This window comes from Dermacentor albipictus, chromosome 5, assembly GCF_038994185.2.
Source record: "Dermacentor albipictus isolate Rhodes 1998 colony chromosome 5, USDA_Dalb.pri_finalv2, whole genome shotgun sequence".
In the NCBI taxonomy this organism is placed as follows: Eukaryota; Metazoa; Arthropoda; class Arachnida; order Ixodida; family Ixodidae; genus Dermacentor; species Dermacentor albipictus.
The window spans coordinates 12615147-12637372 of NC_091825.1; the positions used below are offsets into that span (position 1 = coordinate 12615147).

The window sequence follows — 22226 nt, forward strand, 5'->3', positions numbered from 1 at the left end:
TTACAACTACGGTGGAAAATTTTAAGGAATACATTTCTTTTTCTACTCAAAAATAACAGTCTGCATCCATCCTGCTCCTATACTTTCACTATAATTCACTACCCACTATAATTCACTACCAGGAACTAACCGTTAAACGAATTGTTGTCTGTGCTCCCTCAACCTTAACTTACTTTCTTTGTTGCCTGTTGTATTTATTTCTTTTGTATTATATTGTATTCACTCCTGCTATAGCCCCACCAGGGGCTGCAGTATGGGAAAATAAATAAATAAATAAATATGCCCGACCATTAACCACAAGACAAACCAGACATCACCACTCTGAATCCTTAACTGCCTATCACATAAGAACTAATGGCTTCAAATTTCCCTTTTTCCCTCGTACTATTGAAGAATGAAATGCACTACCATTATCATTCTTAAACAGCACTGACTCAATTGATCTGAATAATATTTTATCTGTTAATTTCGCAACAGAGTGTCAGTGTTTTCTTTTCTTCTGCATGCATGTATGATTATTTTTTGTAATTTTACCACTCCCGCTTGGGCCCGCATGGGCCTGCAGTATTTTGTAAATAAATAAATAAATAAATAAATAAATAAATAAATAAATAAATAAATCTTCCTTTGGATTGCACTCGCTGAATCTATAACGCAATGTGCTCCTCACAGGTTTGGCTTATTGCGCTCAATAAAAACACCACGCGGCAGCCCTCCTGGACATTTCCGTAGGTACTCTCAAGATGAGGGAAGTTTTTTTTACTGTTAGAACAATAATCTTGGGCAAACTGAAAGCACAGAATCGTTTGCAGACGCTGTCTCTTTACCGAATACATCCAGTGAACGCCACTGCCCGCGATTACCACGATGGAGTCTCCCGAACCAGTTTCTTGCGTGAAAGGTAATCGAGCAGCAAGAGCAAACTATGTGAAATATGTTTTATAGTGGGCTGTCTGTGTAACCAAATGGAGCACAACAGATTGAAGCCTGAATGCAGCGATTGCACAGGTTCACAGCCACTGACTGCGCGTCTGCATGTATGTCCGCGCACAATGCTTTGCCTTCACTATGAGCACGTTTTCTCACCATGCCGTGAGCTCTAGGCTGCAGAATATGAGCATTTGGCACTACACAAGCAACCATTGTTGTGTGGACGCTACCGTAGCTGTTCAAAAATACTTTCGTTACAGTGACTTCGAAGCCTAAGGCGACTGTTATGTGGAGTCGCGATGATTCAATTTTTTTTCTTGGTTGTTTCAACATTATTTTTCAAGTTGCGTCGCACTGCATCTTTATCGGTCTTCTCAGTGTGCGATTTCCCTCTGCTTCTTTTTCGTAATCCAGTCCATTAATTCATAACACAAACATGAACCCACACGGATATTCCCTGATGTACACAAAAAAGGCACATATAAGATATGCAAACAGGACACAGCTACCCTCAAACACATGCTATAGGAATGTATCACCCAACACAATAACGAATTAAACTCCAAAACCCTATCACTGAGGTAGGCTGCCACTCTGCGCAGCTCCAACCTCGGCTACCAACTCTGGGCCGTCTAGCCGGCCCACGAGGCGGCGCCGAGACACTATCTCGACGTCCCATCGTGGGAAAGTCCTGAGCTCAGGTTGCCAAATACCTGCCGGACAATTCAATAAAGTTACCGTATTTATTCGAATCTAGGCCGATAGTATTTTATCAAATAATGGTATGCCAAACTAGGGTCGGCTAAGATTCAAGGATTTTAAAGAAACATACCAGATTGTAATTTATAATTATAAATATGGTGCATAGCTAGTGCCACTAGAAAATCAGTATTGTAGAGAGCTACAGTCGAACCTCGATATATCGAACAGCGCGGTGATCGCAAAATAGTTCAATATAGCCAGAATTCGATATATAAAATCACGTAGAAAACGCGTCAAAAACTAGCGCAAATCAATCAATGAACCAATCGTGGCGCAATAGACACTCACCTGAAGCTTCAAACAAAGTATTTATTTAGTTCGCTGAAAGTACTGAAGCAGCGTAGCCTGCTTCATATTGGCAACCGCATGCTTGATCACGGCGTCCTCAACATAGTCCAAATGGTCCACAAGAGACAGTCCAGTGCCTTCTATTGCGCCGCAGTAGCAGCGTACAACGGCCAAAGCAGCTACAGCCTCAGTTGCAGTCGGGAGCGGGGCAACATCAGCGCTTGCTGGATCAGCCTCGGCAGCGTCTTCGTTTGGCCGCTCAGCAGTCACTTCTGCCGCGATCTCCACGTCTGTTAACTCTGCCACTGTTCCGGTGCTCTCGTCACCGCCAGCGAAGTCCTCAATGCACATGATGTGTGGCTCTGCACCGACAAAGAGCTCCAACTGGCTCCACGGCCGCCTCGATCACGCGCGCACGGCGGGGGCAAGCATCGCCGGGCGCGTGTGATCGAGGCGGCTCGCCCCGCCGTGCGGGCATAGGTGCGCGCGTGATCGAGGCGGCCGTGCTGGCTCCAAGCCGCCGCGTGTGTACGCCGCTACGTTCAAATGGCACCCTCGGCGCAACCGATGTGGGCAGCTGTCGTACGCAGCAGTCTGGAATGCCCATCGCGCCGCCGCTATCTTCGAGAGTGTTGCGGGAAAGCTCGCCTCCTGTCAACAGAGCGCACTTGGTCTGGGGCGGCGGAGTTCGATATATCCATTTTACATCCGGCCCCGTTCGAAATAAAGAATTAAAAATGCATGCGATGTTCCATGTGATATAGAAATTGTTCGATATACGCAATAATTCGATATATCCGTGTTCGATATATCGAGGTTTGACTGTATTAGCCATGCCTGTAGCCAACTGAAGTACACGAACGACGTCGCTATTTTGACCTGTGTCGTATCGGCATGTGGCGCTGCCCATAGCGTGGCGTTATCGTAATGGCACCAAAGACGCGATGCCACTATAGTGCCGTATTCAAACGAAATGTTGTGCTAGCTGCAGAGGGATAATCAAATGTTCAAGCTGGGTGGGACTCCAGCATCGATGAGAAAAACATCCGTCATTGGAGGGGCCAACGGGGGGCACTTTTTGTGTGTGCCGCAACGAGGAGATGACAGCTATAAGGAAAATAACTGCACGATAACAGAGAGGAGCTGTTCATCGAGGTTGTGCCACATTTCGATGCTTGCGAGCCATGCCGCACTGTCTGTGCATGCGTGGGTGTGTCGATGCGAGCTTGTGCATGTTCGCAAGTGTGTGTATGGTCTGGGCTATCGCGAAGAGGCTAGGAGCGATGATAACATAGAGTGAGCTCGGCACGTTCATATTAAATAAATGCTCTTTCCATTTTGTAAATGCTGTCCTCACTTTTTTGTTCTGCCTATATTCGAAGTAACTTTTTTTTCTGGTTTTGAACGTTCGGGGATCGGCTTAAAATCGGGGCCGGCATGACAAAGGTCATACAAAGCAGCATGACCACATGCATGCCTTTTTTTTAGTGTGCTTCTTACCGCTCCCTTTCCATTCCAGTGAAGTTGCCAGTGTCTGATTTTTGCAAAGGGGAGCGCAGAAGCGTAGTGGAAGAAAGGAGACCTGGACAGGTCTCCTTTTTTTCACCAACTAGCCCAACAACTAGCCCAACAGTATCTATTATCAACAAGTTCATAGACCAAAGTGTCGTGACAATAACCGGGCAGCGGGTGCGAGCGAGCGTCTCAGTGCGCGTTTTCTGCTACTCACCGAACATCACAGTCCTGATGCTGTAGCAGAAATCTTCCTCGCGTCTGTGCTTGCTGCATACCTGAGTTGGAGCCGATGGTTATTTGCCGGTTCTAAGTTTCGTGAGCCAAGGTTCACACGGCTTCTTGTCCTGCGGCTACGTGTAAATAAGGCTGACACCGGGCTCCGTTGCGTACGTCTGGCACTGCGGAACCGAGCAGTAACCTACCATGTTGCACGCCTCGAAATGCAGCCACTACCTATTATAGTGCTTTCAAATGTTGTCAAGTAGTCATCCAAGGCGGGAAAGCCTCACACCACTTAATCAGAACCGCAGTGCAGGCTCCGATGAAGCAGCCAACGCGGACATTGTGCCCACGTGATCCCTCATGCCACGTCACGCCGACGTTGACGCCAGCTTTTCCAGTGGTGAAGCTCACCCCCAATACCACATGTCATGTATCAAGATATGGGATATACGTATGCCTAAATATATATGGAATTTTTCGCTGACAGCTCTGCCAACGGCGACATTGGATTTTCTGCGACATGGGGCCATTTAACGCTCTCGCGTTAAAAAGGAAGGTGTTTCTGTATAGTGGGCCTCCGAAAGGTACAAGCACTTGTTTGCGGCGTTTCTCCACTGCTACAGATACGATACCTCACTGTCTTTGACCTTTATAGGCAACTCCACATTGTGAGTTGTGTTGCAATATATTACATAGCATCCTAAAATATGTAGGCAGTAATATCTGTCACGCTTTCAGAAACTAAATATGGATATTGTGCACTAATAGAACGAGGCTATAAACTCTAAGTTACCTGGTCAGTGTGTCTTGAGATAAAAACGAAAAAAAGTTTCGTTTGTCAATTGGTGTGCACCTTTCTTTTGATAGTTAGTGGATACGTGTGATAAGATTGTCTGTGTCTAATGAATGTTACTTGTTCGCACTCACAGTATGCAGTGTTCAAGGTAGAGCCCGAGCTTGGGAACAGGGCAGGCACTCGCAAACCCCAGTGAAATGAGTGACTACTACAACCAGTCGGACCAAGTTGCATTTCTTCCAGTAGGTTTCCGAAATTTAGCAAGGGTTTTCTTTTGAGCAATGTCACTTTTATTAGTGTAAATGCGTAAGTGAATACTACAACCAGTCGGACCAAGTTGCATTTCTTCCAGTAGGTTTCCGAAATTTAGCAAGGGTTTTCTTTTGAGCAATGTCACTTTTATTAGTGTAAATGCGTAACTTAGAAACGAATCGAACCATCGTAATGAAATTTAGTTGTGTTCACAGTGTTGGAAAGCAAACTAGCAGCACTGTGGCCAGGCTGAATGCTCCAAATCTGGAGCAAACACTGTTGGCAGTTGCTTCTAAATTTTTGGCGAGCAAATAAACTTGCAATTCACCGTGCTGATTGAGAAACCAGCATCTTCTGCTTACGGCGCTAAACTAAAGAAGGCCATCAAAATGACATGTCACCTTGTGGCATATCATGTGTCATGATCAGCATCAGACCTTCCGAGCTATTATCGTTCCTGCTACCGTTGCCTGCAGACAAAAGTACATTAGTGAGAACATTCCTTTGCTTAAAGCATTAGTAAGACTAATGCTGGGGCAAGAAACTAACAAAACTGAGTGAAGCTTAAGCATACATCACTAACTTATTAAAGCACCTGCTGTTGTGAATCAGCATGCGCCGCTGACACGTGTTTGTTTGGTTAGATTCACTGGCCATGCCTCTTGTGAATCAGCAGTGGCTGCAGCTGACGTCACAAGATAAGGACTATAAAAGCTACACTAACCTTTAATAAAGCGTTCGTTCTTTGCCAACTGCTTCTCGAGTTACTTCAGTGGCGACGAGGCTGCCCACCACTGGGCTGTGCCTGCTCTATGGCGGCCCACGCCGGACCACCGGGTTTCGACGAAACGGAAGACAGTTGGGACGCCTACCAGGTGCGTCTGCAGTCCTACTTTGAAGCTTACGATATCGTCGACTCGAAGAAACGACGAGCCCTGCTACCGGCAGCCTTAAGCACGGCAACAGTCGGCATAATAACGGTACGGTGCGCGCCGGCGAAGATACAAGACCTTACCTATGAGAAGCTGCGCTGGCGAAGATACAAGACCTTACCTATGAGAAGCTGCTTGAACTGCTGGCAGAACACTTTGCGCCACAGGGCAACGAAATAGCGGAGTCTTACAAGTTCTTCACCAGATGCCAGCGTCCCGATGAGGCAACGAAGGACTTCATTGTGGAAATTCGGAAGAAGGCCTGCAGTTGCAACTTTGGCGAGGCACGGGACAGGATGCTACGAGACAGACTTGTTTGTGGTCTACGTGATGCCGGCGTTCGTCGGAAGCTTTTCGCCAGACCTTCGCTGACGCTGAAAGAAGCCGAAGATATAGCTTTAGCTGCAGAGATGGCAGCTCTCAACGTTGATCACATGGAGAGGACACAGGATTATGGCGACGTCCATGCTGTGAGGAGCAAGGTGCAAGGTCAACCGTATTACCACAAGACTCATCTGAGCACTTCTCGACCAAGCGAAGACGTCGTTTGCCCGTGCTGTTGTAGCACTAAGCACAAGGCAGCAAAGTGCAAGTTTCGCCGGGCGGAGTGTTTTCGCTGCCGACGTAAAGGGCACCTAGCTAAGATGTGTGTATGGAAACAAGGGGTAGCCCTTGTGAGGAGCATTCTTCAGAGAGTGACGGCAACGAACTTTGTCTGCTGAGTTTGTACACTACGTCGGTAAACTTGGTCAAGCCTGTGGTTCGCACCCTCTGCTGGAGCGGAATTCCACTGACAATGCAAGTGGACACCGGATCGCCTGTCTCCATCATTACGTGGAAAACATACTGCAAGCATCGCCATGCCTGGCCTGCGCTCCGCGAGACGTCCTTGCAGTTGTCCTGCTTTCTTGGCAAGCTGCCCGTGAGGGGTCAGCTGAAACTTCCGGTCTCGTACGCGGGAAAGACCCTAGATGCAACTCTAACCGTACTGCAATGCGATGGCCCGAGCTTGTGCGGGCGAGATGTCATCAGCGCATTTGAGCGCAGCGGAAGGCCCGTCTTCAGCATTCTCGGCGAGGGAACCTCCGGTCAGCAAAATGTCCCTGACAGTACTTTGGTTAGCGCACTCTTAGAGGAGTTCGGCGATTTGTTTACACCAGGTCTAGGGTTAATTGATGGCCCCGCAGTCCACTTGCGGTTGCGGGAAAATGCGATGCCGTGGTTCTGCAAAGCACCTTCTGTGCCGTATGCAATGTGGGAGCAAGTGTCAAATGAAATAGACAGACTTGTTAAGCATGGCATTCTCTCGCCTGTCGACAGTGCAAAGTGGGCCACGCCTTTGGTTCCCATTATCAAAAAGAATGGTTCCATTCGGTTGTGTGGCGATTTTAAGGTGACCGCAAATGCTGCATGTGTCACGGAGCAGTACCCATTGCCAAAAATAAGGGATATCTTTGCAAACCTAAACGGTGGTGAAGTATTCAGCACTATCGACTTGAAGGATGCTTACAGTCAGCTGCCGCTTGACGAGGAAACGAAGAAGATATTGGTCGTAAACACTCCGAAAGGCCTGTTTTGCTTTACTAGGCTTCTTTTTGGTGTAGCCTCTGCTCCTGCGATTTTTCAGAGACGTATGGACGGCATCCTGCAAGGCATTCCGGGCATTCAAGTATATTTGGACCATAGAGTTACTATACTGACTCTAGAGGACAAGCTACCCATAGGGCCCATGCATTAAAATCGGGAACCTCAAGAGCGCCGCCATGTTGCTACGCGCCGAGGTTGCCAGCTCCTGAGACGCTTGCTAGACTTGGTGATAGTAGTCAGTTTTAATCCGGCAACAGTAGCAGCGTAGCAGCATGGCGTCTCGCTTGTGATGTTGTGATGTGTGCGTGCAGCCGTGTGTTTGGGCTTTATAAGTCGGTTCTTTATTCTATGTTGCGGGATGGTGTGGGTGTGGTCCATGTTGGCCGTACAGCTGGCAGTTATGCAACCGAGGGATGATCCTGTTCAAGTTTCTGGCGGTATGCGGTTTTCAGCGGTCACGCCTGTTGCAGGAGTGTCACTCGACGACGTTACGAGCTCGAAGCTGTGGTCAGATTCCTCGTTGGCGTTCCGTAATTATCTTCGCACGGGCGCGGTATGTTGCAAAAGACGCTTTCGCGATCTATCGTCGTGACGATAGATCGGGTTTTTTATTATTATAAGTAATGATCCAGCTGTAGGGCACATGTAACCGACAAACGGAAGTCTCAGGAGAGCACCTGAGATGATAGTAGAGCAGGCGGCGCAGGAACTCCAGGGCACCCGAGGGACAGTGGGGGCATAGAGAAAGAAATTCAACGTGGGGGGATCAAAGCTCGAAGCAGAACGGTACGTAGGTTGGGGCCGCCGAGGCAGGTGTGTGCCAGGGAGTGTTCGCACGGACAGCTCCCCAGGCACGCGCAGCCGTGCCTCGCAAGGTCGAGATACTTTAAAGGCACCTGCGCCCATTGTCTTTCTTTTGCCTCGGCGCAGTGAGCACGATTAACGAGAATAATGTGGAGGGCATCCGGTGCAGTCGCGAATGCATCATGACAAATGTAGCTCGCGTCGCCTGGCGTCTGTAGTAATATCAGAGTTGGTTGTATGAACTTTATGCATAATACGCTTTGTTACGGTACCTTAACGGAATGGGTCTAGAGGACGGTGTTGGTACATTTTTTCGTACCGCCCTAATCCTATACCCCCACTACGAACACACACATACCCCCTGTTTTATGTATACATACAATTCCTTGCCATGACGGATCATAGCCTCCTTTATTTTTGAAAAATAGAGGCGGCTATGGACCGATTGACCAGTTCAAGTTGTCAACTTCTCAGTAACTGTCGTAGGAATCACTGTAATAAACATAATTCCACGATCGGATTGTTTACTTTCATTTTTTGTTGTAACACTGAGGACTACATAGAACTTTATTTTGTATATGTGAGAGAAGTATGTGGATATCACGAGCTTAAGCCAATGTGCGATACACAGACAAAGCAGCTGCTACAACATGAACTGCATTGAGGGCCACACAACACATACGTAATTAAAGGTGCAAAATATAGGGGGAAGCTTCAAAATACGCTCTGTAGCACTGCAAAGTATAACATGTATTGTATGTGTACAATAAATGTTCAAAAATACAATGCATCAATGTCCCATTTGCCTTCAAGTTTATTATGAAGTTCAGGTTTACTGAAGTTTATTATGAGCATATGTACAACAGGAATCTACTGACACAGCCGCAGTCAAGGTGGCTGTTCGAGGTGTGCTGGCTGCCTCAGTGCAAGAAAAAGAAATTGGGTAAATGTCGACACCAGTGCCACTGCTTCTTGCCTCTGACCTGCACGTGCCTCTGCGGCATCTTTGTGCACAAGTGTGCTGGCGTGGTGAGGCGTAGGAGTCATCCGAGAGAAAGAGTATTGTTTACATGGAGAAGTGGCTGTTCACATTGCCTGTCACTTTCCCTCAAATGTTTCCTTGGCGACTAGGGTGACACACCCGCAGTCAAGGTGGCTGTTCGAGGTGTGCTGGCTGCCTAAATGAAATAAAAAGAAATTAGATGAATGTCGATACCAGTGCTATTGCTTATTGTCTCTTACCTGCATTTGCCTCCACGGCCTCTTGGTTTGTGGAGTCTGTATGAGGGAGCTGCTGTGGCTAGGCGTAGGCATTGTCTAAGCAAAAAGAAAAGGCCATTTAAATGGGGAATTATGGAATTAAATGCAGTTATGTCTGCTTCTTGCACTCTTCTTGCCTAAAAGTTTTCAAACATAGTGTCCAGAACACACCAGCACTTTGACTGCTTCTGCTTTTTACCTGCAGGTGTTGTTGCGAGATCCTTAGTATGGCTGCATGCAGCATTGTAACACTTGGTGGATGCATTTGAAGTGGTAGCCAAAAATATAAAGAATCATCCTTGTCTGCACGAATGCTTTCAATTTGTAAATGCAGTGGTAACTATCACTATTGGTGCAAGGCCACCCCACATCTATGCGGCAAGTGCCATAGCTCGAAACCGAATTGTTCCTTTAGTGTTTCACAAGGCATCTGATATGTCCACATTAGATGTGATGTGTTTGTTTTTATTTATCCCAGTGTGGAGAGAGCATCATTAAATGGCTGAAGTACTATAGTGCCAAACAGACGACACACGGACGAGCGCTTATGTTCGTGCCTCTTCTTGTGTCGTCTGTATGGCGCTATAGTACTTCAGTAATATGCACCAACTAGCCCAACAAAAAGTTCTGCTGGAATATCATTAAATGGTTTTTTTTATTTTTGGGTGTCTTGTTTTTTGGTTTATTTCTGAATTTATCATGATGCTAAAGTGACTTATGCAATGGCAATCAGCTTTTGTTTTGCAGAAAAACAATGCATTTCCTGACCCATTGTTCGAAATCCCCTCACTCGCATAATTTTGCAGAGTATTCTACCTATATTGACTTGCTTGACCTCCACTAAAGAGTCTTGCATTTTCAAATACGACTCTTTCCTTAAAATCATTCGACACTTCTCATCATTTCTGTACCTTGGGCTTCTGATACTCTGCAGTCACCATTTTTGCTTGTTTCTGACTAGAAATATCTTATTTAATTTAGAGCTTAAATTTTACTTTTGGAACACATGGAAGGGCTTGCCATTGCATATCTGCATAAAAGGGAAACATGTTTCATTAAACATTTGCAAAATCCAATCGAAGATTGATGAATGCAGCTTGCAGTGTGATATGACTGAATGAGCCATAAAAGTAACTCATCTCACTTGGTAAATGAAAGCACATATTAGTGTGATGCACAAGATACGTTACACTAACGTGGTGGGTTCTCTTGCTTATACAGCAAAATAATCGGTTCGCAAGAAAAAAATTATTTTTGCATAACCCTTGTATACACTGACTTAAGGAAAATGAGCTGGAGCTGTCCACATGATGTACTTATTTTACCTGCGAGTATGGTCAACAAAAATGTGTCCCAGCTGCTTAGTGGTATTTGAGATTATGTCAGTATTGCATATGTGCCTGTTGTCTATAATAACTGAATTTTGAAAATGCTCGCAGGGATCTGGGGTGCGATCTTGTACGCGTTCCGAACTCGAACGGAGGCGGTCCGTTCTTTCCGTCGCGAAATTGGCAGTCCGTTCCGTTGCGTTTGTCCGGTAGCAGACAACACGGAATGATTGACAGCAGATATCACTTCGCAATTGACGTCCTGGCGTTCTTCACCTTTCAAACTGACCAACCATGTGCGGCTCGGTGGAACGGACCGCCTCCGTTCTATTTTGGAACGCGTACAAGATCGCACCCCCAGATGTGCACATCTGCAGTTTATGGATACATGTAAAAGACTCAGCATCAAGTGCAAGTGAACGGTCCAACAGGCCCGGAGTCGATCATGCAAATAGATTCGCTGCACAAATTTGTGACCAGAAAAGATATTCCACATGAAATGGCATGCAAGGAAGTGTTGAAAATATTGCACAGTTAACAAAATGCCTACGCTATTAATATGTGGGTTGATGCACTCGTTATGCAAAACGGAGGTGAGGCGTGCAGACAGGACACAAGAGTAGAGTATTTAGTAAACAACACGAGCGCCGCCCACTTCTCTACTCTTGTGTCCTGTCTGCACGCCTCACCTCTGTTTTGCATAATGAATCCTTACCAACTAGCTCAGCTTTCTGTCGTTCTAAGTCTCGATGCACTCGATTTCGTCCGCATTAGGCACTCGCCTCTTGATTACTTCGTGGCACAGAAATACTCGGCATCAGGCTGTTGATCTGCTGTGGCCTTTGTAGAAGCATGATTGTTCAAAGTGCAACAATTAAACAGATTCTTTGAGTTGCTTGTGGCTTCGCCAGTACAATTCCGGTGCGCTGGTCCGCCTGTCCAGCAATTTCCTACTGAAGGGAAACCTGCAAATAAAAACACCGCTCCGGATGCAGAAAAATGCTCTACTGTGACGCTTCTCAAACGATTGTGATGTACCACAAGAGCTGCCTACTCGCGTGATATTCTCAACAAGGAGATACATTCGTTTACTTACATGTGAAGGTATATGCCAGACCACTTCGGGGCTTCGGTGGCACATAAGGCACGAGTGTGCCATAGCGTCCGATGTCGACGCGCGATCGCATGTCAAACGAAACTACTACGCATCCAAAAAACAGATTCGAAACCGAAATTCGCGTCATCTTTTATTGCATGAATGCGTACATCGTGATTTTCATAAGTCACGGACTTAGCGATCGCTTTCTGTAAACTTAATATTAACGTACCGCCTTCATAAAGCCATCAGGTATGCGTTTTTAGATGACAAAGCATAAGGTGAACTGTACTTGTTCTCAGCTTTTTCAATAGTAATTGCGCTGGCCACATTGACCAGTAGCAACAGGGCGGCGCCCTAGAGGTTCCCACTTTTCCGGCCCAGCTTTTCCTCTAGAGTTGTTCTACTAACTCTATGATTTGGACGACGTGGTAGTCGCGGAGAAATGCGGCAACTGTGAGACGCTGCGTGAAGTTTTCAGACGTTTCTGGCAACACGGTGTCAAGCTAAATCCACAGAAATGCAAGTTCCGACAAGCAGAAGTTGAATTTCTGGGACATCGTATAAATATGAACGGATTGTTACCTAAGATGGACAACATTGCCGCAATAATGAAAATGCCAAAGCCAACCGGTGTTGCGGAACTACGGGCGTTTTTGGGCTTCGTGACCTATTACAGTAAAACCAGTCAAGAGCGGCCACTCCCATACACCCCCAGCGGCCCAATCGAACCTAGCGCACCTGGCGGTTGATGAGAGCAACTGGCCTGCACTTCCTGTTTCGGTTCCGCTGGCGCGAAATTTGGATTACCCCGCGTAACCGACGTTGGGCTGTCGCGGAAGCTTGTCATTTCAGACCACTTTTCGTCACCCAAATGGCAACGCTTTTATTTGTCGCTTTGATTTAGCGATTCACTCTTTTGTCTAGTTCAATATTTGGTGTGAATTGAGGTAGTGACACAATTTTTATTTTGATTAAGTTGTAACAGATGGAGATAGAGGTAATCATAATTCACTACGGCTTTATCCATCGCGCTTGTCTTTTGTGTTTTGGTACAAGCGCTCATATGTATCAAAGAGACAGAGTTTCCGCAATGTTTTTATTGCAAGTCAAGACAGGCTTCTTCTGGGTTCTGCCGTTGTCAAAGCACCACGACACACTGCAGTAGCTGCCGTAGCTTGGACCGCCGGACGGCATGGCATCAGCACGGTCTGAAAATGTCAATAAGTGCACGCTTCATTATTTACCAAAAACATATGCACACGTCATAATTGTACCAGGAAACCGCTTTGAATGAATAGCGAACCGATGCATAATATAAAACCACCGACACATCCTGACCTCTGACCCATATAACCCGGACTTACAAGGATAAATGTTGATACCCCGTACAGGGGTGTTCAAAAGTTCCCAGGCCGCTTTCCCATTTAATCCCATGGAGGGCATCGCGGCCTGTGAAGTTTTGGACACCCCTAGTACGTACTCAGTATAAGGAGTACATTGGTAGGCAAAATAGCAGTTCACATAAGCGTGATGAAGATACATTCGAAACGTCCAAATACGAGGCCTTTGTTCAAATGCGCGCCACGCCACGCCTACGCGACAATACGTTGTGCAATGTCTTCGCCACAAAAAAATGATAAGGAACCGAAAATTACTAGAATGCGCAGTACTTCCCAACACGGCCGCCGCAATAAGTACGTGCAGTAGTCACTGGTGACTTTTCTCCACCGTTACTTTTCTGTATAAACAATCCGCACGGACGCATACACCAGCGTCCGTCCGTGCGCCTTAGACACACACCTCGCTAAAGTACCAAACGCAATAAGCTATGCTCGCTGTTTATGTCACATGCCATTGTTTGCAAGCAATATCGTTAAAATATTCAGGAGCCCTTACTCTATAAAGGAAACGAGCAAGCAAAACTTCGCTACAGCGTGCCTAACGTCCTGCTTTATTTAGGTAGCGCCCGTCCCCGGAACGCCGTTTTCGGACTGAATCAGCGTGGCGTCTTTTATGTTCTTTCCAGCGTTCGTCAGCCTCTAGAACGGGCCAACGAAAAGACCGTCAACCGTGACGCGATCATTTAAACGCGGTTTAGGAATTCAATTTTCTCGACACCGGAATTTTCCTGAAATGCGCAATTCATGATATCGACCTTAAGCGTTGTCCAGCAGATCATTTTTAATCCGCCAACACGAACTATTTCAATGGAACGCCGATACCGCGGTTATCGCAAACAGCGCTGGGCAAGAACGGTTTACCCTCGCAAACCTAGACGCAGCGTCTCGATGGCGTCTGACAAGCTGCGAGTCGCAGTGCAGTGCACAGCCGTGAACCGGTGGAAGGTAATGGCAGCTTCGCGTCTTTTGATTATTTTCACGGAACGCAACCAACAAAGATTATGCCGTTCTCGGTGGAGATAGCAAGGAAGTACAGCTAGTACAGCCCTCTTGCTACGCGTTTCTTGAGGGGGGATGCTTTTCGCAATGTTCGCGTCTCGCCGCCTCATATAGAGCCGCAAACTGCTTTTTTTTAGCGAACCTCGTCGCGCTCACAAGTCAATTACTCCAAGCTTCGCTTAAAAACGTGACTCACCTTGCTCACACACAAGAACACCGCCGCAGCCGACGTTCACGAGACGTTCCCGCTGGCACGCCGCTGGTGTCGTTGATTTCTTCTCCATGCACGAATTGGTGTTGATGGCAGTACGAATGAAGAACAAAAAGCACGGAAGGTGTTCTCGATAAATTCTGTTCTTATGTATCAGAAACACGCCAAATTTGGGTGTATGATTATTATTTTGTAAAGCGATTGAGCAGAATTCATTACAACATTTTCTTTTTTGCGCGTGCGTCCCCTGGCGTTTGATGAGAGCATTCGTTCGTTACGTAGCCGTGACGTAGTTCCTGAGGCCAGATTTCTCGGAGTGTCCGCTCTTAGTCTTTTTCTTTCTCTATGGTAAAACCTCGTTAAACCGTACCCGCTTAAACAGTAGTTTCGGTTTAAAAGTAGTAAAGTCAATTCCCCGACTCAGCGGCCATTGAACATAATGTATTTTGTATCCGCATAAACCGTACCAGCTTATTGCGTACGCATCGGTTAAAACGTAGCGTTTCCACTTTTCGTCGCGCGAACACGGCGGTGCGTCGTCTCCATCGGGCGGCCCAGCAGAATAACAAGCCTCAGAGATCGGTACAACGGCCTCCAAGCGCCCCGTGCGTTTGCACGTGAAGCCGCATCAACATCAACATCATTTCGACGCCGCATGGACGCCGTGCCAGAGAGCGTTGTGGCGTCGTGCAAGCGAGGACTCGCGTCATGCCGAAGCTAGGATAAAAAAGACGCCGGGTGCTCAGCATAGAAGAAAAATTAGACATCGTCCGTGCTACCGAACGTGACACGAAGAAGTCGGCGCTGGCCCGCGACATGGATCTGCTGTTGACTACAGTGTGTGGCATTTGGAATGCGAAGTTGCTCGGCAGCGTTGCTGCGACCGCGAAGAGATGTCGGCTACGAGGTTCGACTTTTCACCATCGTTGCCGCTGTCGTTGCCGAAGTGTCAACTAGCGACAGTGATCAGGACGACACGGAAAGCGACAGCACGGGCTATTCAGGCCCGACAGTGGCAGATGCTGCGCGTTACGTCAGCCTCGTGAATGCGATCGTCGGAAGGAGAACAGGGGCGCGATAACGTAACTATTCCAAACGCAAAGTTTTCTGAACTCCGGCACCCGGCAATGAAAAAGGCGCCCCGGGACTTATGCAGCACTAGTGCGCGCGTGCACGGAGAGTACGTAACGCCAACGAGGAATCTGCCGTGCGAGTGTTTGCCGAGGGGAGGGGGGCTGGCTGAGAAGCTGGCACGCAGCTTCAGCAAGTTTGAGGCCGCTGTCGTCGTGCTAGGCCGCCGCGACATCAAACGAAACTAACACTTACGTCCTGCGAAACGAATAAATACTGCATGTTTTTTCCCCTTTCATCGCACTCTCTCTGAGTTCCGTTTTCGACAGGTAAGTGGGCGATCTCATGCTATTTCGCTTAAACAGTACTACCGTTTAGTACGTACTTTTTCCGAGCTCCGGCCGACTACGGTTTAACGAGGTTTCACTGTACCACTCATTTCTGGGAAACTTGGCTACTGTTCTAGAGCCACTGCATGAACTGCTAAGAAAGAACACACGCTGGCAGTGGGGAGCGAGACAAGATAACGCATTCCGAGCAACAAAGCGGCTGCTAGAGGAAGCTAAGTTCTTGGCGCACTACGATCCAAGTAAGCCGCTTATCTTGGAAACCGATGCGTCGTCGTGTGGCGTCGGCGCAGTGCTATATCACAGAGTAAATGGGCAAGATCGACTAATTGGGTTCAGGTCGCGAACGCTTTCAGCTGCTGAGCGTAATTACGCGCAAATTGAAAGAGAGGCATTGGCAGTTGTCTTCGGGGTTACAAAGTTCCGGGAATATCTGCTCGGGAACAACCATCTCACGCTTGTTACAGATCACAAACCTCTTCTGAGCCTTTTCAGCCCCGACAAGCCCGTTCCCGCCATGGCCGCTGCCCGGATTCAGCGTTGGTCCCTCTTGCTAAGCGCCTACAACTACAAAATTCAGTTCAAGCCAGGAAAGACGTTGATTCCTGCAGACACCCTCAGCCGTTTACTGGTGCGGCAGGAGCATAACAACACTAAGGCTGCAGAAGATGACGCTCGTGAGTATGTCCTTCTGACCGATCACCTCAATACCTGTCCTCTGTCGGCGAGTGACTTGGCTAAAATGGCTGTTGACGACAGCGACCTCGCGCAAGTCCGCGATTACATTCGGAATGGCTGGCCACGGTACTTGCAACCGGCTCAGGAGCCGTTACGCGTGTACATGCACAGGAAAAACGAACTGACGTACAGCCACGGAATTGTGTACTGGGGCCATCGAGTGGTTATTCCAACAAGTGCGCGGCAGTCAATGCTGCGTATGTTGCATGATGCACATCAAGGGATAACGGCTATGAAGAACCTGGCACGTTCTGTTTCCTGGTACCCAGGGCTCGATCGGGACATGGAGAAGCTGGTCAACGCATGTCCAACATGCATAGAATGGGGCAGCATGCTTCCTGCTCGACAACCCATGCCTTGGCCAGACACAGAGGAGCCATGGTCTAGGGTCCATGTCGATTTTGCGGGTCCAGTGGAAGGTAACAGGTTGTTGATCGTGGTTGATTCCCATACGAAATGGATCGAGGTTACCACCATGAAGACCGCCAGTTCGGCAAAGACAATTGAACCACTGCAGACTATGTTCAGCCGGTTCGGTTTGCTGAGGACCCTGGTGATGGACAATGGGCTGCAGTTTACTAGCGAAGAGTTCAGGGCATTTATGAAGCGCAATGGCATCGCTCATTTGCGGACAGCTCCCTACAAACCAGTCTATTGGCCTGGCGGAAAGAGCAGTAGAAACTGTCGAACAGGGGTTAAACAAAAACACACGCGGCAGTTTGCAAGCTCGGCTGGACCACATTCTTTCGCATTATCGGCGCACTCCCTTGCCAAATAGGCAAACCCCAGCTTCTATGCTTCTCGGATATCAGCCACGTTCTTTATTGCACAACGTCGTGTCACGACCATTCCCTTCTGCAGGTGCGTGCAACAGTGGCCCACCGCTGAGCAAAGACGTCTGGTTCAAGAACTACGGAGTGGGTGTTAAATGGAAACCAGGCGCGGTAGAGTCCACCGAAGGCTCGCGAATGGCAACGGTAAAGACAGCAGATGGGGAGCAACATCGCCGCCACCTCGACCAGCTAAAAACCAGGAGGACCATCGTGGGAGGAGAAGCGGTGGAACCCGAGACCCCCATGCAAGTACCAACGACTAAAGGCAGCCAGAACGCAGCGACAGACTCGCAGTCTCAAGGACACAACAGCAGTCACAGTCAGGCTCAAGTAGGCACCGACATTCGAACACCGTCAGACGGGCGGGCCGAAGCCGAGGTCGCTACCAGCGAGCCGCAAGTGACTGACTGGGCTGAAGTGACACTGCGTAGGTCGAAGTGGAAGCCCCGGCCCCCGGACCGCTTCACTCCTTAAGGGGCAAGAATTGTTGTGAATCAGCATGCGCCGCTGACACGTGTTTGTTTGGTTAGATTCACTGGCCATGCCTCTTGTGAATCGGCAGTGGCTGCGGCTGATGTCACAAGATAAGGACTATAAAAGCTACACTAACCTTTAATGAAGCGTTCGTTCTTTGCCAACTGCTTCTCGAGTTACTTCACCTGCCGAAACAATGTACACTCCTCGATTTGAGATGACTGCAACATATCTAAAATATATTAAAAGAAAGCAATGGTTCACTTACCGGGAATAAAAAAGTCATCCCAAGTGAAGTGTTTCCAACAAACCAGCACAGTATCATTCACCTTTTCCCAATGCGTAAGATTTTATCTACGTCGGTCTCCAATGCACATCGTCTGCTTTCATTTACTGCTGCCTTTCAACCGCAATGACACGCATAATACAGTCGAACCTCGATATATCGAACACGGATATATCGAATTATTGCGTATGTCGAACACTTTCTATATCACGTGGAAAATCGCATGCATTTTTTATTTTTTATTTCGAACGGGGCCGGATTTGAAATGGATATATCGAACTCCGCCGCCCCAGACCAAGTGCGCTCTGTTGACAGGAGGCGAGCTTTCCCGCAACACTCTCGAAGATAGCGGCGGCGCGATGGGCGTTCCAGACTGCTGCGTACGACAGCTCCCACATCGGTTGCGCCGAGGGCGCCATTTGAACGTAGCAGCGTACACACGCGGCGGCTTGGAGCCAGCCATGGCCGGTCTGGGCCGGTCTCGAGGGGAGCGCGCGCTTCGCGCGCTTTTCTAAAGCGCGCGCTCCCCGGCCGTGAGCCAGCCCGGCCGCCTCAATGACGCGCGCCCGCGCCCCCGCTGTGCGCGCGTGATCGAGGCGACCGTGGAGCCAGTTGGTGCGCTTTGTCAGTGCTGAGCCACACAGCATGTGCATTGAAGACTTCGTTGGCGGTGGCGACAGCACCGTAACAGTGTCGGAGTTAACAGACGTGGAGATCGCGGCAGAAGTGACTGCTGAGCGGCCAAACGAAGACGCTGCCGAGGCTGATCCAGCAAGCGCTGATGTTGCCCCACTCCCGACTGCAACTGAGGCTGTAGCTGCTTTGGCCGTTGTACGCCGCTACTGCGGCGCAATAGAAGGCACTGGACCGTCTCTTGTGGAGCGTTTGGACTATGTTGAGGACGCCGTGGTCAAGCACACGGTTGCCAATATGAAGCAGGCTACGTTGCTTCAGTACTTTCAGCGAACGAAATAAATAGTTTGTTTGAAGCTTCATGTGAGTATCTATTGCGCCACGATTGGTTCATTGATTGATTTGTCGATTTGTCGTTCATTGGTGGCGACAGCACCGTAACAGTGGCGGAGTTAACAGACGTGGAGATCGCGGCAGAAGTGACTGCTGAGCGGCCAAACGAAGACGCTGCCGAGGCTGATCCAGCAAGCGCTGATGTTGCCCCACTCCCGACTGCAACTGAGGCTGTAGCTGCTTTGGCCGTTGTACGCCGCTACTGCGGCGCAATAGAAGGCACTGGACCGTCTCTTGTGGACCGTTTGGACTATGTTGAGGACGCCGTGGTCAAGCACACGGTTGCCAATATGAAGCAGGCTACGTTGCTTCAGTACTTTCAGCGAACGAAATAAATAGTTTGTTTGAAGCTTCATGTGAGTATCTATTGCGCCACGATTGGTTCATTGATTGATTTGTGCTAGTTTTTGACGCGTTTTCTACGTGATTTTATATATCGAATTCTGGCTATATCGAACTATTTTGCGATCACCGCGCTGTTCGATATATCGAGGTTCGACTGTAGTACACAGCAAATCTCTTTCAACATCCCTCTTTTCATTCCTTTTTTTGTGCACGGTCGCATCACAGCAATTTCAGAATAACGAGGCATTCAGCACATGCCATGATAGGGGACTTTCTTTCGCTCCATGCCTAAACCTAAATCGGCTTTTTCATGGCACGGCTACTAGCTGGTGAGGGGTTATTTGGAGTCACGATACAACAGCTCATTTTAATCACCTGTCATTTTGGAACTGCAAGCGCAGCCATCAATTTTTATTCTAGAGCTTGTGATATATTTTACTACCAGCGGGACATGACTGTATTCCACACACAAGTGCATAGCGTTCTAGTTGGCCGGAAGCGTAAACTTCGGAATCTGTTGCAACGTGCTGCAATTTCTGCTGAGAACTCAGTATTGTCACGTGGTGGTGACGTTGAAGAACACAGTAGCAATACTGTGAAAGACAAAATTAAGTTTTATGGGGCGAACCTGTGCCCACAAAACAGGCTACACTTACAGCACAACGATAGCGGCGAACACGATCGGTGAACGTCGAAAATCTGATCAGCGGGTCAAGCACGTCGGCTTTTATACAGCAGTCGTCGAATGTTCCAGACTAATCGTTGGGAACCGCGTGCCTTCCACAAAGTTTTTACACCATTCGCGTCAAGCCATGAAATCAGATAACACAAGGTTCGGTGACAACAGGCAGCGGATAGAAGCATCGATAACTTTCCAGAAACTTCGGATACATGCAGGTGCGTCCCATGCTGTGAGATAACATTTGTTAGGCAGCGAAACGTGGTCGCCTGGTAAAGATAAGTACATGTGTCAGTATTATGCCTGTGCATCAGCCACATGAGAGCCATAAAATTATGTTGCTTCGGGAGGAAAAAAAATTCGATGCTTGAAAGGTAGAGCGCCACCGTGAACCATTACCAGGAATCGGCAACGTATAAACAAAGCAGCACTGAACAGTGGCCTCCTGATAACAGCGTAGTAACCACGAATCATTTGCAACATTACATAGTGGCATCACATGGTGCAATGTTCTCAGACTCGGGTATGTGGCTATCGACAAGAATGCTTGAGCAACCCTTGTTCTTATGGTGGAAGGACATAGATGGTCGTTCCAAATTGTTGAAATGGATGTAATGCATATGGTGCCGCACAGACAATTGCGTAAAAATGAGTGTGCTACTGTCATGGCATCCGATATCGCACCGGCACATGCACCAGTATACGTCCCGAATCGTGCTATTTGTCCTATTCGCCTCCAAAAGTATAGGTATGTGCACATGGTAGCAAAGCTCCCATAGAAGCGCGTACATCCTGCAAGGGTGGCTTGTGGAGCTACGGCAGCGCCATCCACACGTTGTGGGGCCAACTTTTCGGAGGGGAAAAAATAATGTTTGCCGTTCCAGGCTTGTTCTGCTCAGATCACCCTGCATTTACTACATACACAGAGCACACAGCAGTATAAATGAAGCGCAAGCAAGTGAGAATGTTTGGCACAATCCAGCACCAATTGATAACTGACCCATCTGTATTTATAGCCCTCATTCTATAACGGCAGCAATTACACCAGTGAGCCTTAAGAGTTATGCATGAATTCAGAGCAATAAGTTCACCCATACTTTGAACTAAAAACCACATGCATAGGCCCTTAGTACCTACACACATTTGTTATTTTAGTGTCAAAATAAAATCAATGCCACATTGAAATAATTTACAAGAACAGCACTTTTATCTTCACTAACACGGCATGTGTGCCACCCATAGTATTTATATTGTTCTGAATACATGACTAAAACCTGTTATTTAGTGAAAATGCAGTTGAAAAATAAGGTTACTGACCAAATTTGACATGGTTAATATTAAAAATAATCCCGTTACTTTTTATGGCGACCTTTAAAAGGGTTTTGACAAGATTACAGTGTTAAATATGGTAATACTGTCGCAGCATATCTCGGCACGCATTGCCATGAGCATACTGTGAAATGCCTGCACAGTTTCTTTCTCAGAATTATTCGTAGATGGAAGTAAGCAGTCTGACTTCACATTTTTCTATTCTAATGACATTGTCTGTACTTTTTCAAATGTTTCAGTTGGTGACTTAACGTATGCATAATTTTCATCAACTGGTGTTTTGCCTCGCGAGATGTAGTCGTGCTTCATTCGCAACACAATATTTGATGTCACTGCTCATTGGTTTAGAACTGCATTTCAGCCTCACTTTCATGACTATGTGAATTGACTTTGTACCTCCTCTCTGTGCCTTGAAAGTAGAGTGATTGACATTGAAAGTAAAGGGAAGGACATTCTTTGCGGCTTCGAAATCTGCATGCGGCGGTTGCTCGCTCATCTTGAAAGCCGTGTCATCGTCGCGGTTAAACTGGAGGGAAGCATGCGCCGCCGTGCGTCCAGTTTGGTTATGCTTCCATGCTTTGGTACTTCATGCACGCCCTCTTTCTACCTTGACTTGTTTCGAACTGTCTTTTTGTTAAGAGTATGGCAATTAAAAAAACATTACTAGTAATTATATCTGGAAGCAGTGTCAATAGTCAGGGTTGTAAAATTAT

The 22226-nt window shown here is 47.6% G+C and overlaps 2 protein-coding genes and 1 long non-coding RNA gene across 9 annotated transcripts in view; 1 reads left to right on the top strand and 2 right to left on the bottom strand.

Annotated features, from left to right (window-relative positions):
* Cdk8 (cyclin-dependent kinase 8) overlaps positions 1-22226 on the top strand; it is a 349166-nt gene that overhangs the window by 272665 nt on the left and 54275 nt on the right. The gene's annotated exons all lie outside the window — the stretch shown is intronic.
* Positions 1-22226, bottom strand: part of LOC135918051 (uncharacterized) — a 468520-nt gene that overhangs the window by 259104 nt on the left and 187190 nt on the right. The gene's annotated exons all lie outside the window — the stretch shown is intronic.
* Positions 8885-12167, bottom strand: LOC135918044 (uncharacterized). Of its 2 annotated transcripts, XR_010569521.2 has the most exons (4): positions 11773-12167; positions 11392-11641; positions 9331-9405; positions 8885-9266 (listed from the first exon to the last, which is right to left on the bottom strand). It is a non-coding gene; the product is annotated as an uncharacterized lncRNA (long non-coding RNA). The 2 variants fall into 2 exon arrangements; XR_010569520.2 differs by having other exon boundaries at positions 11392-12167.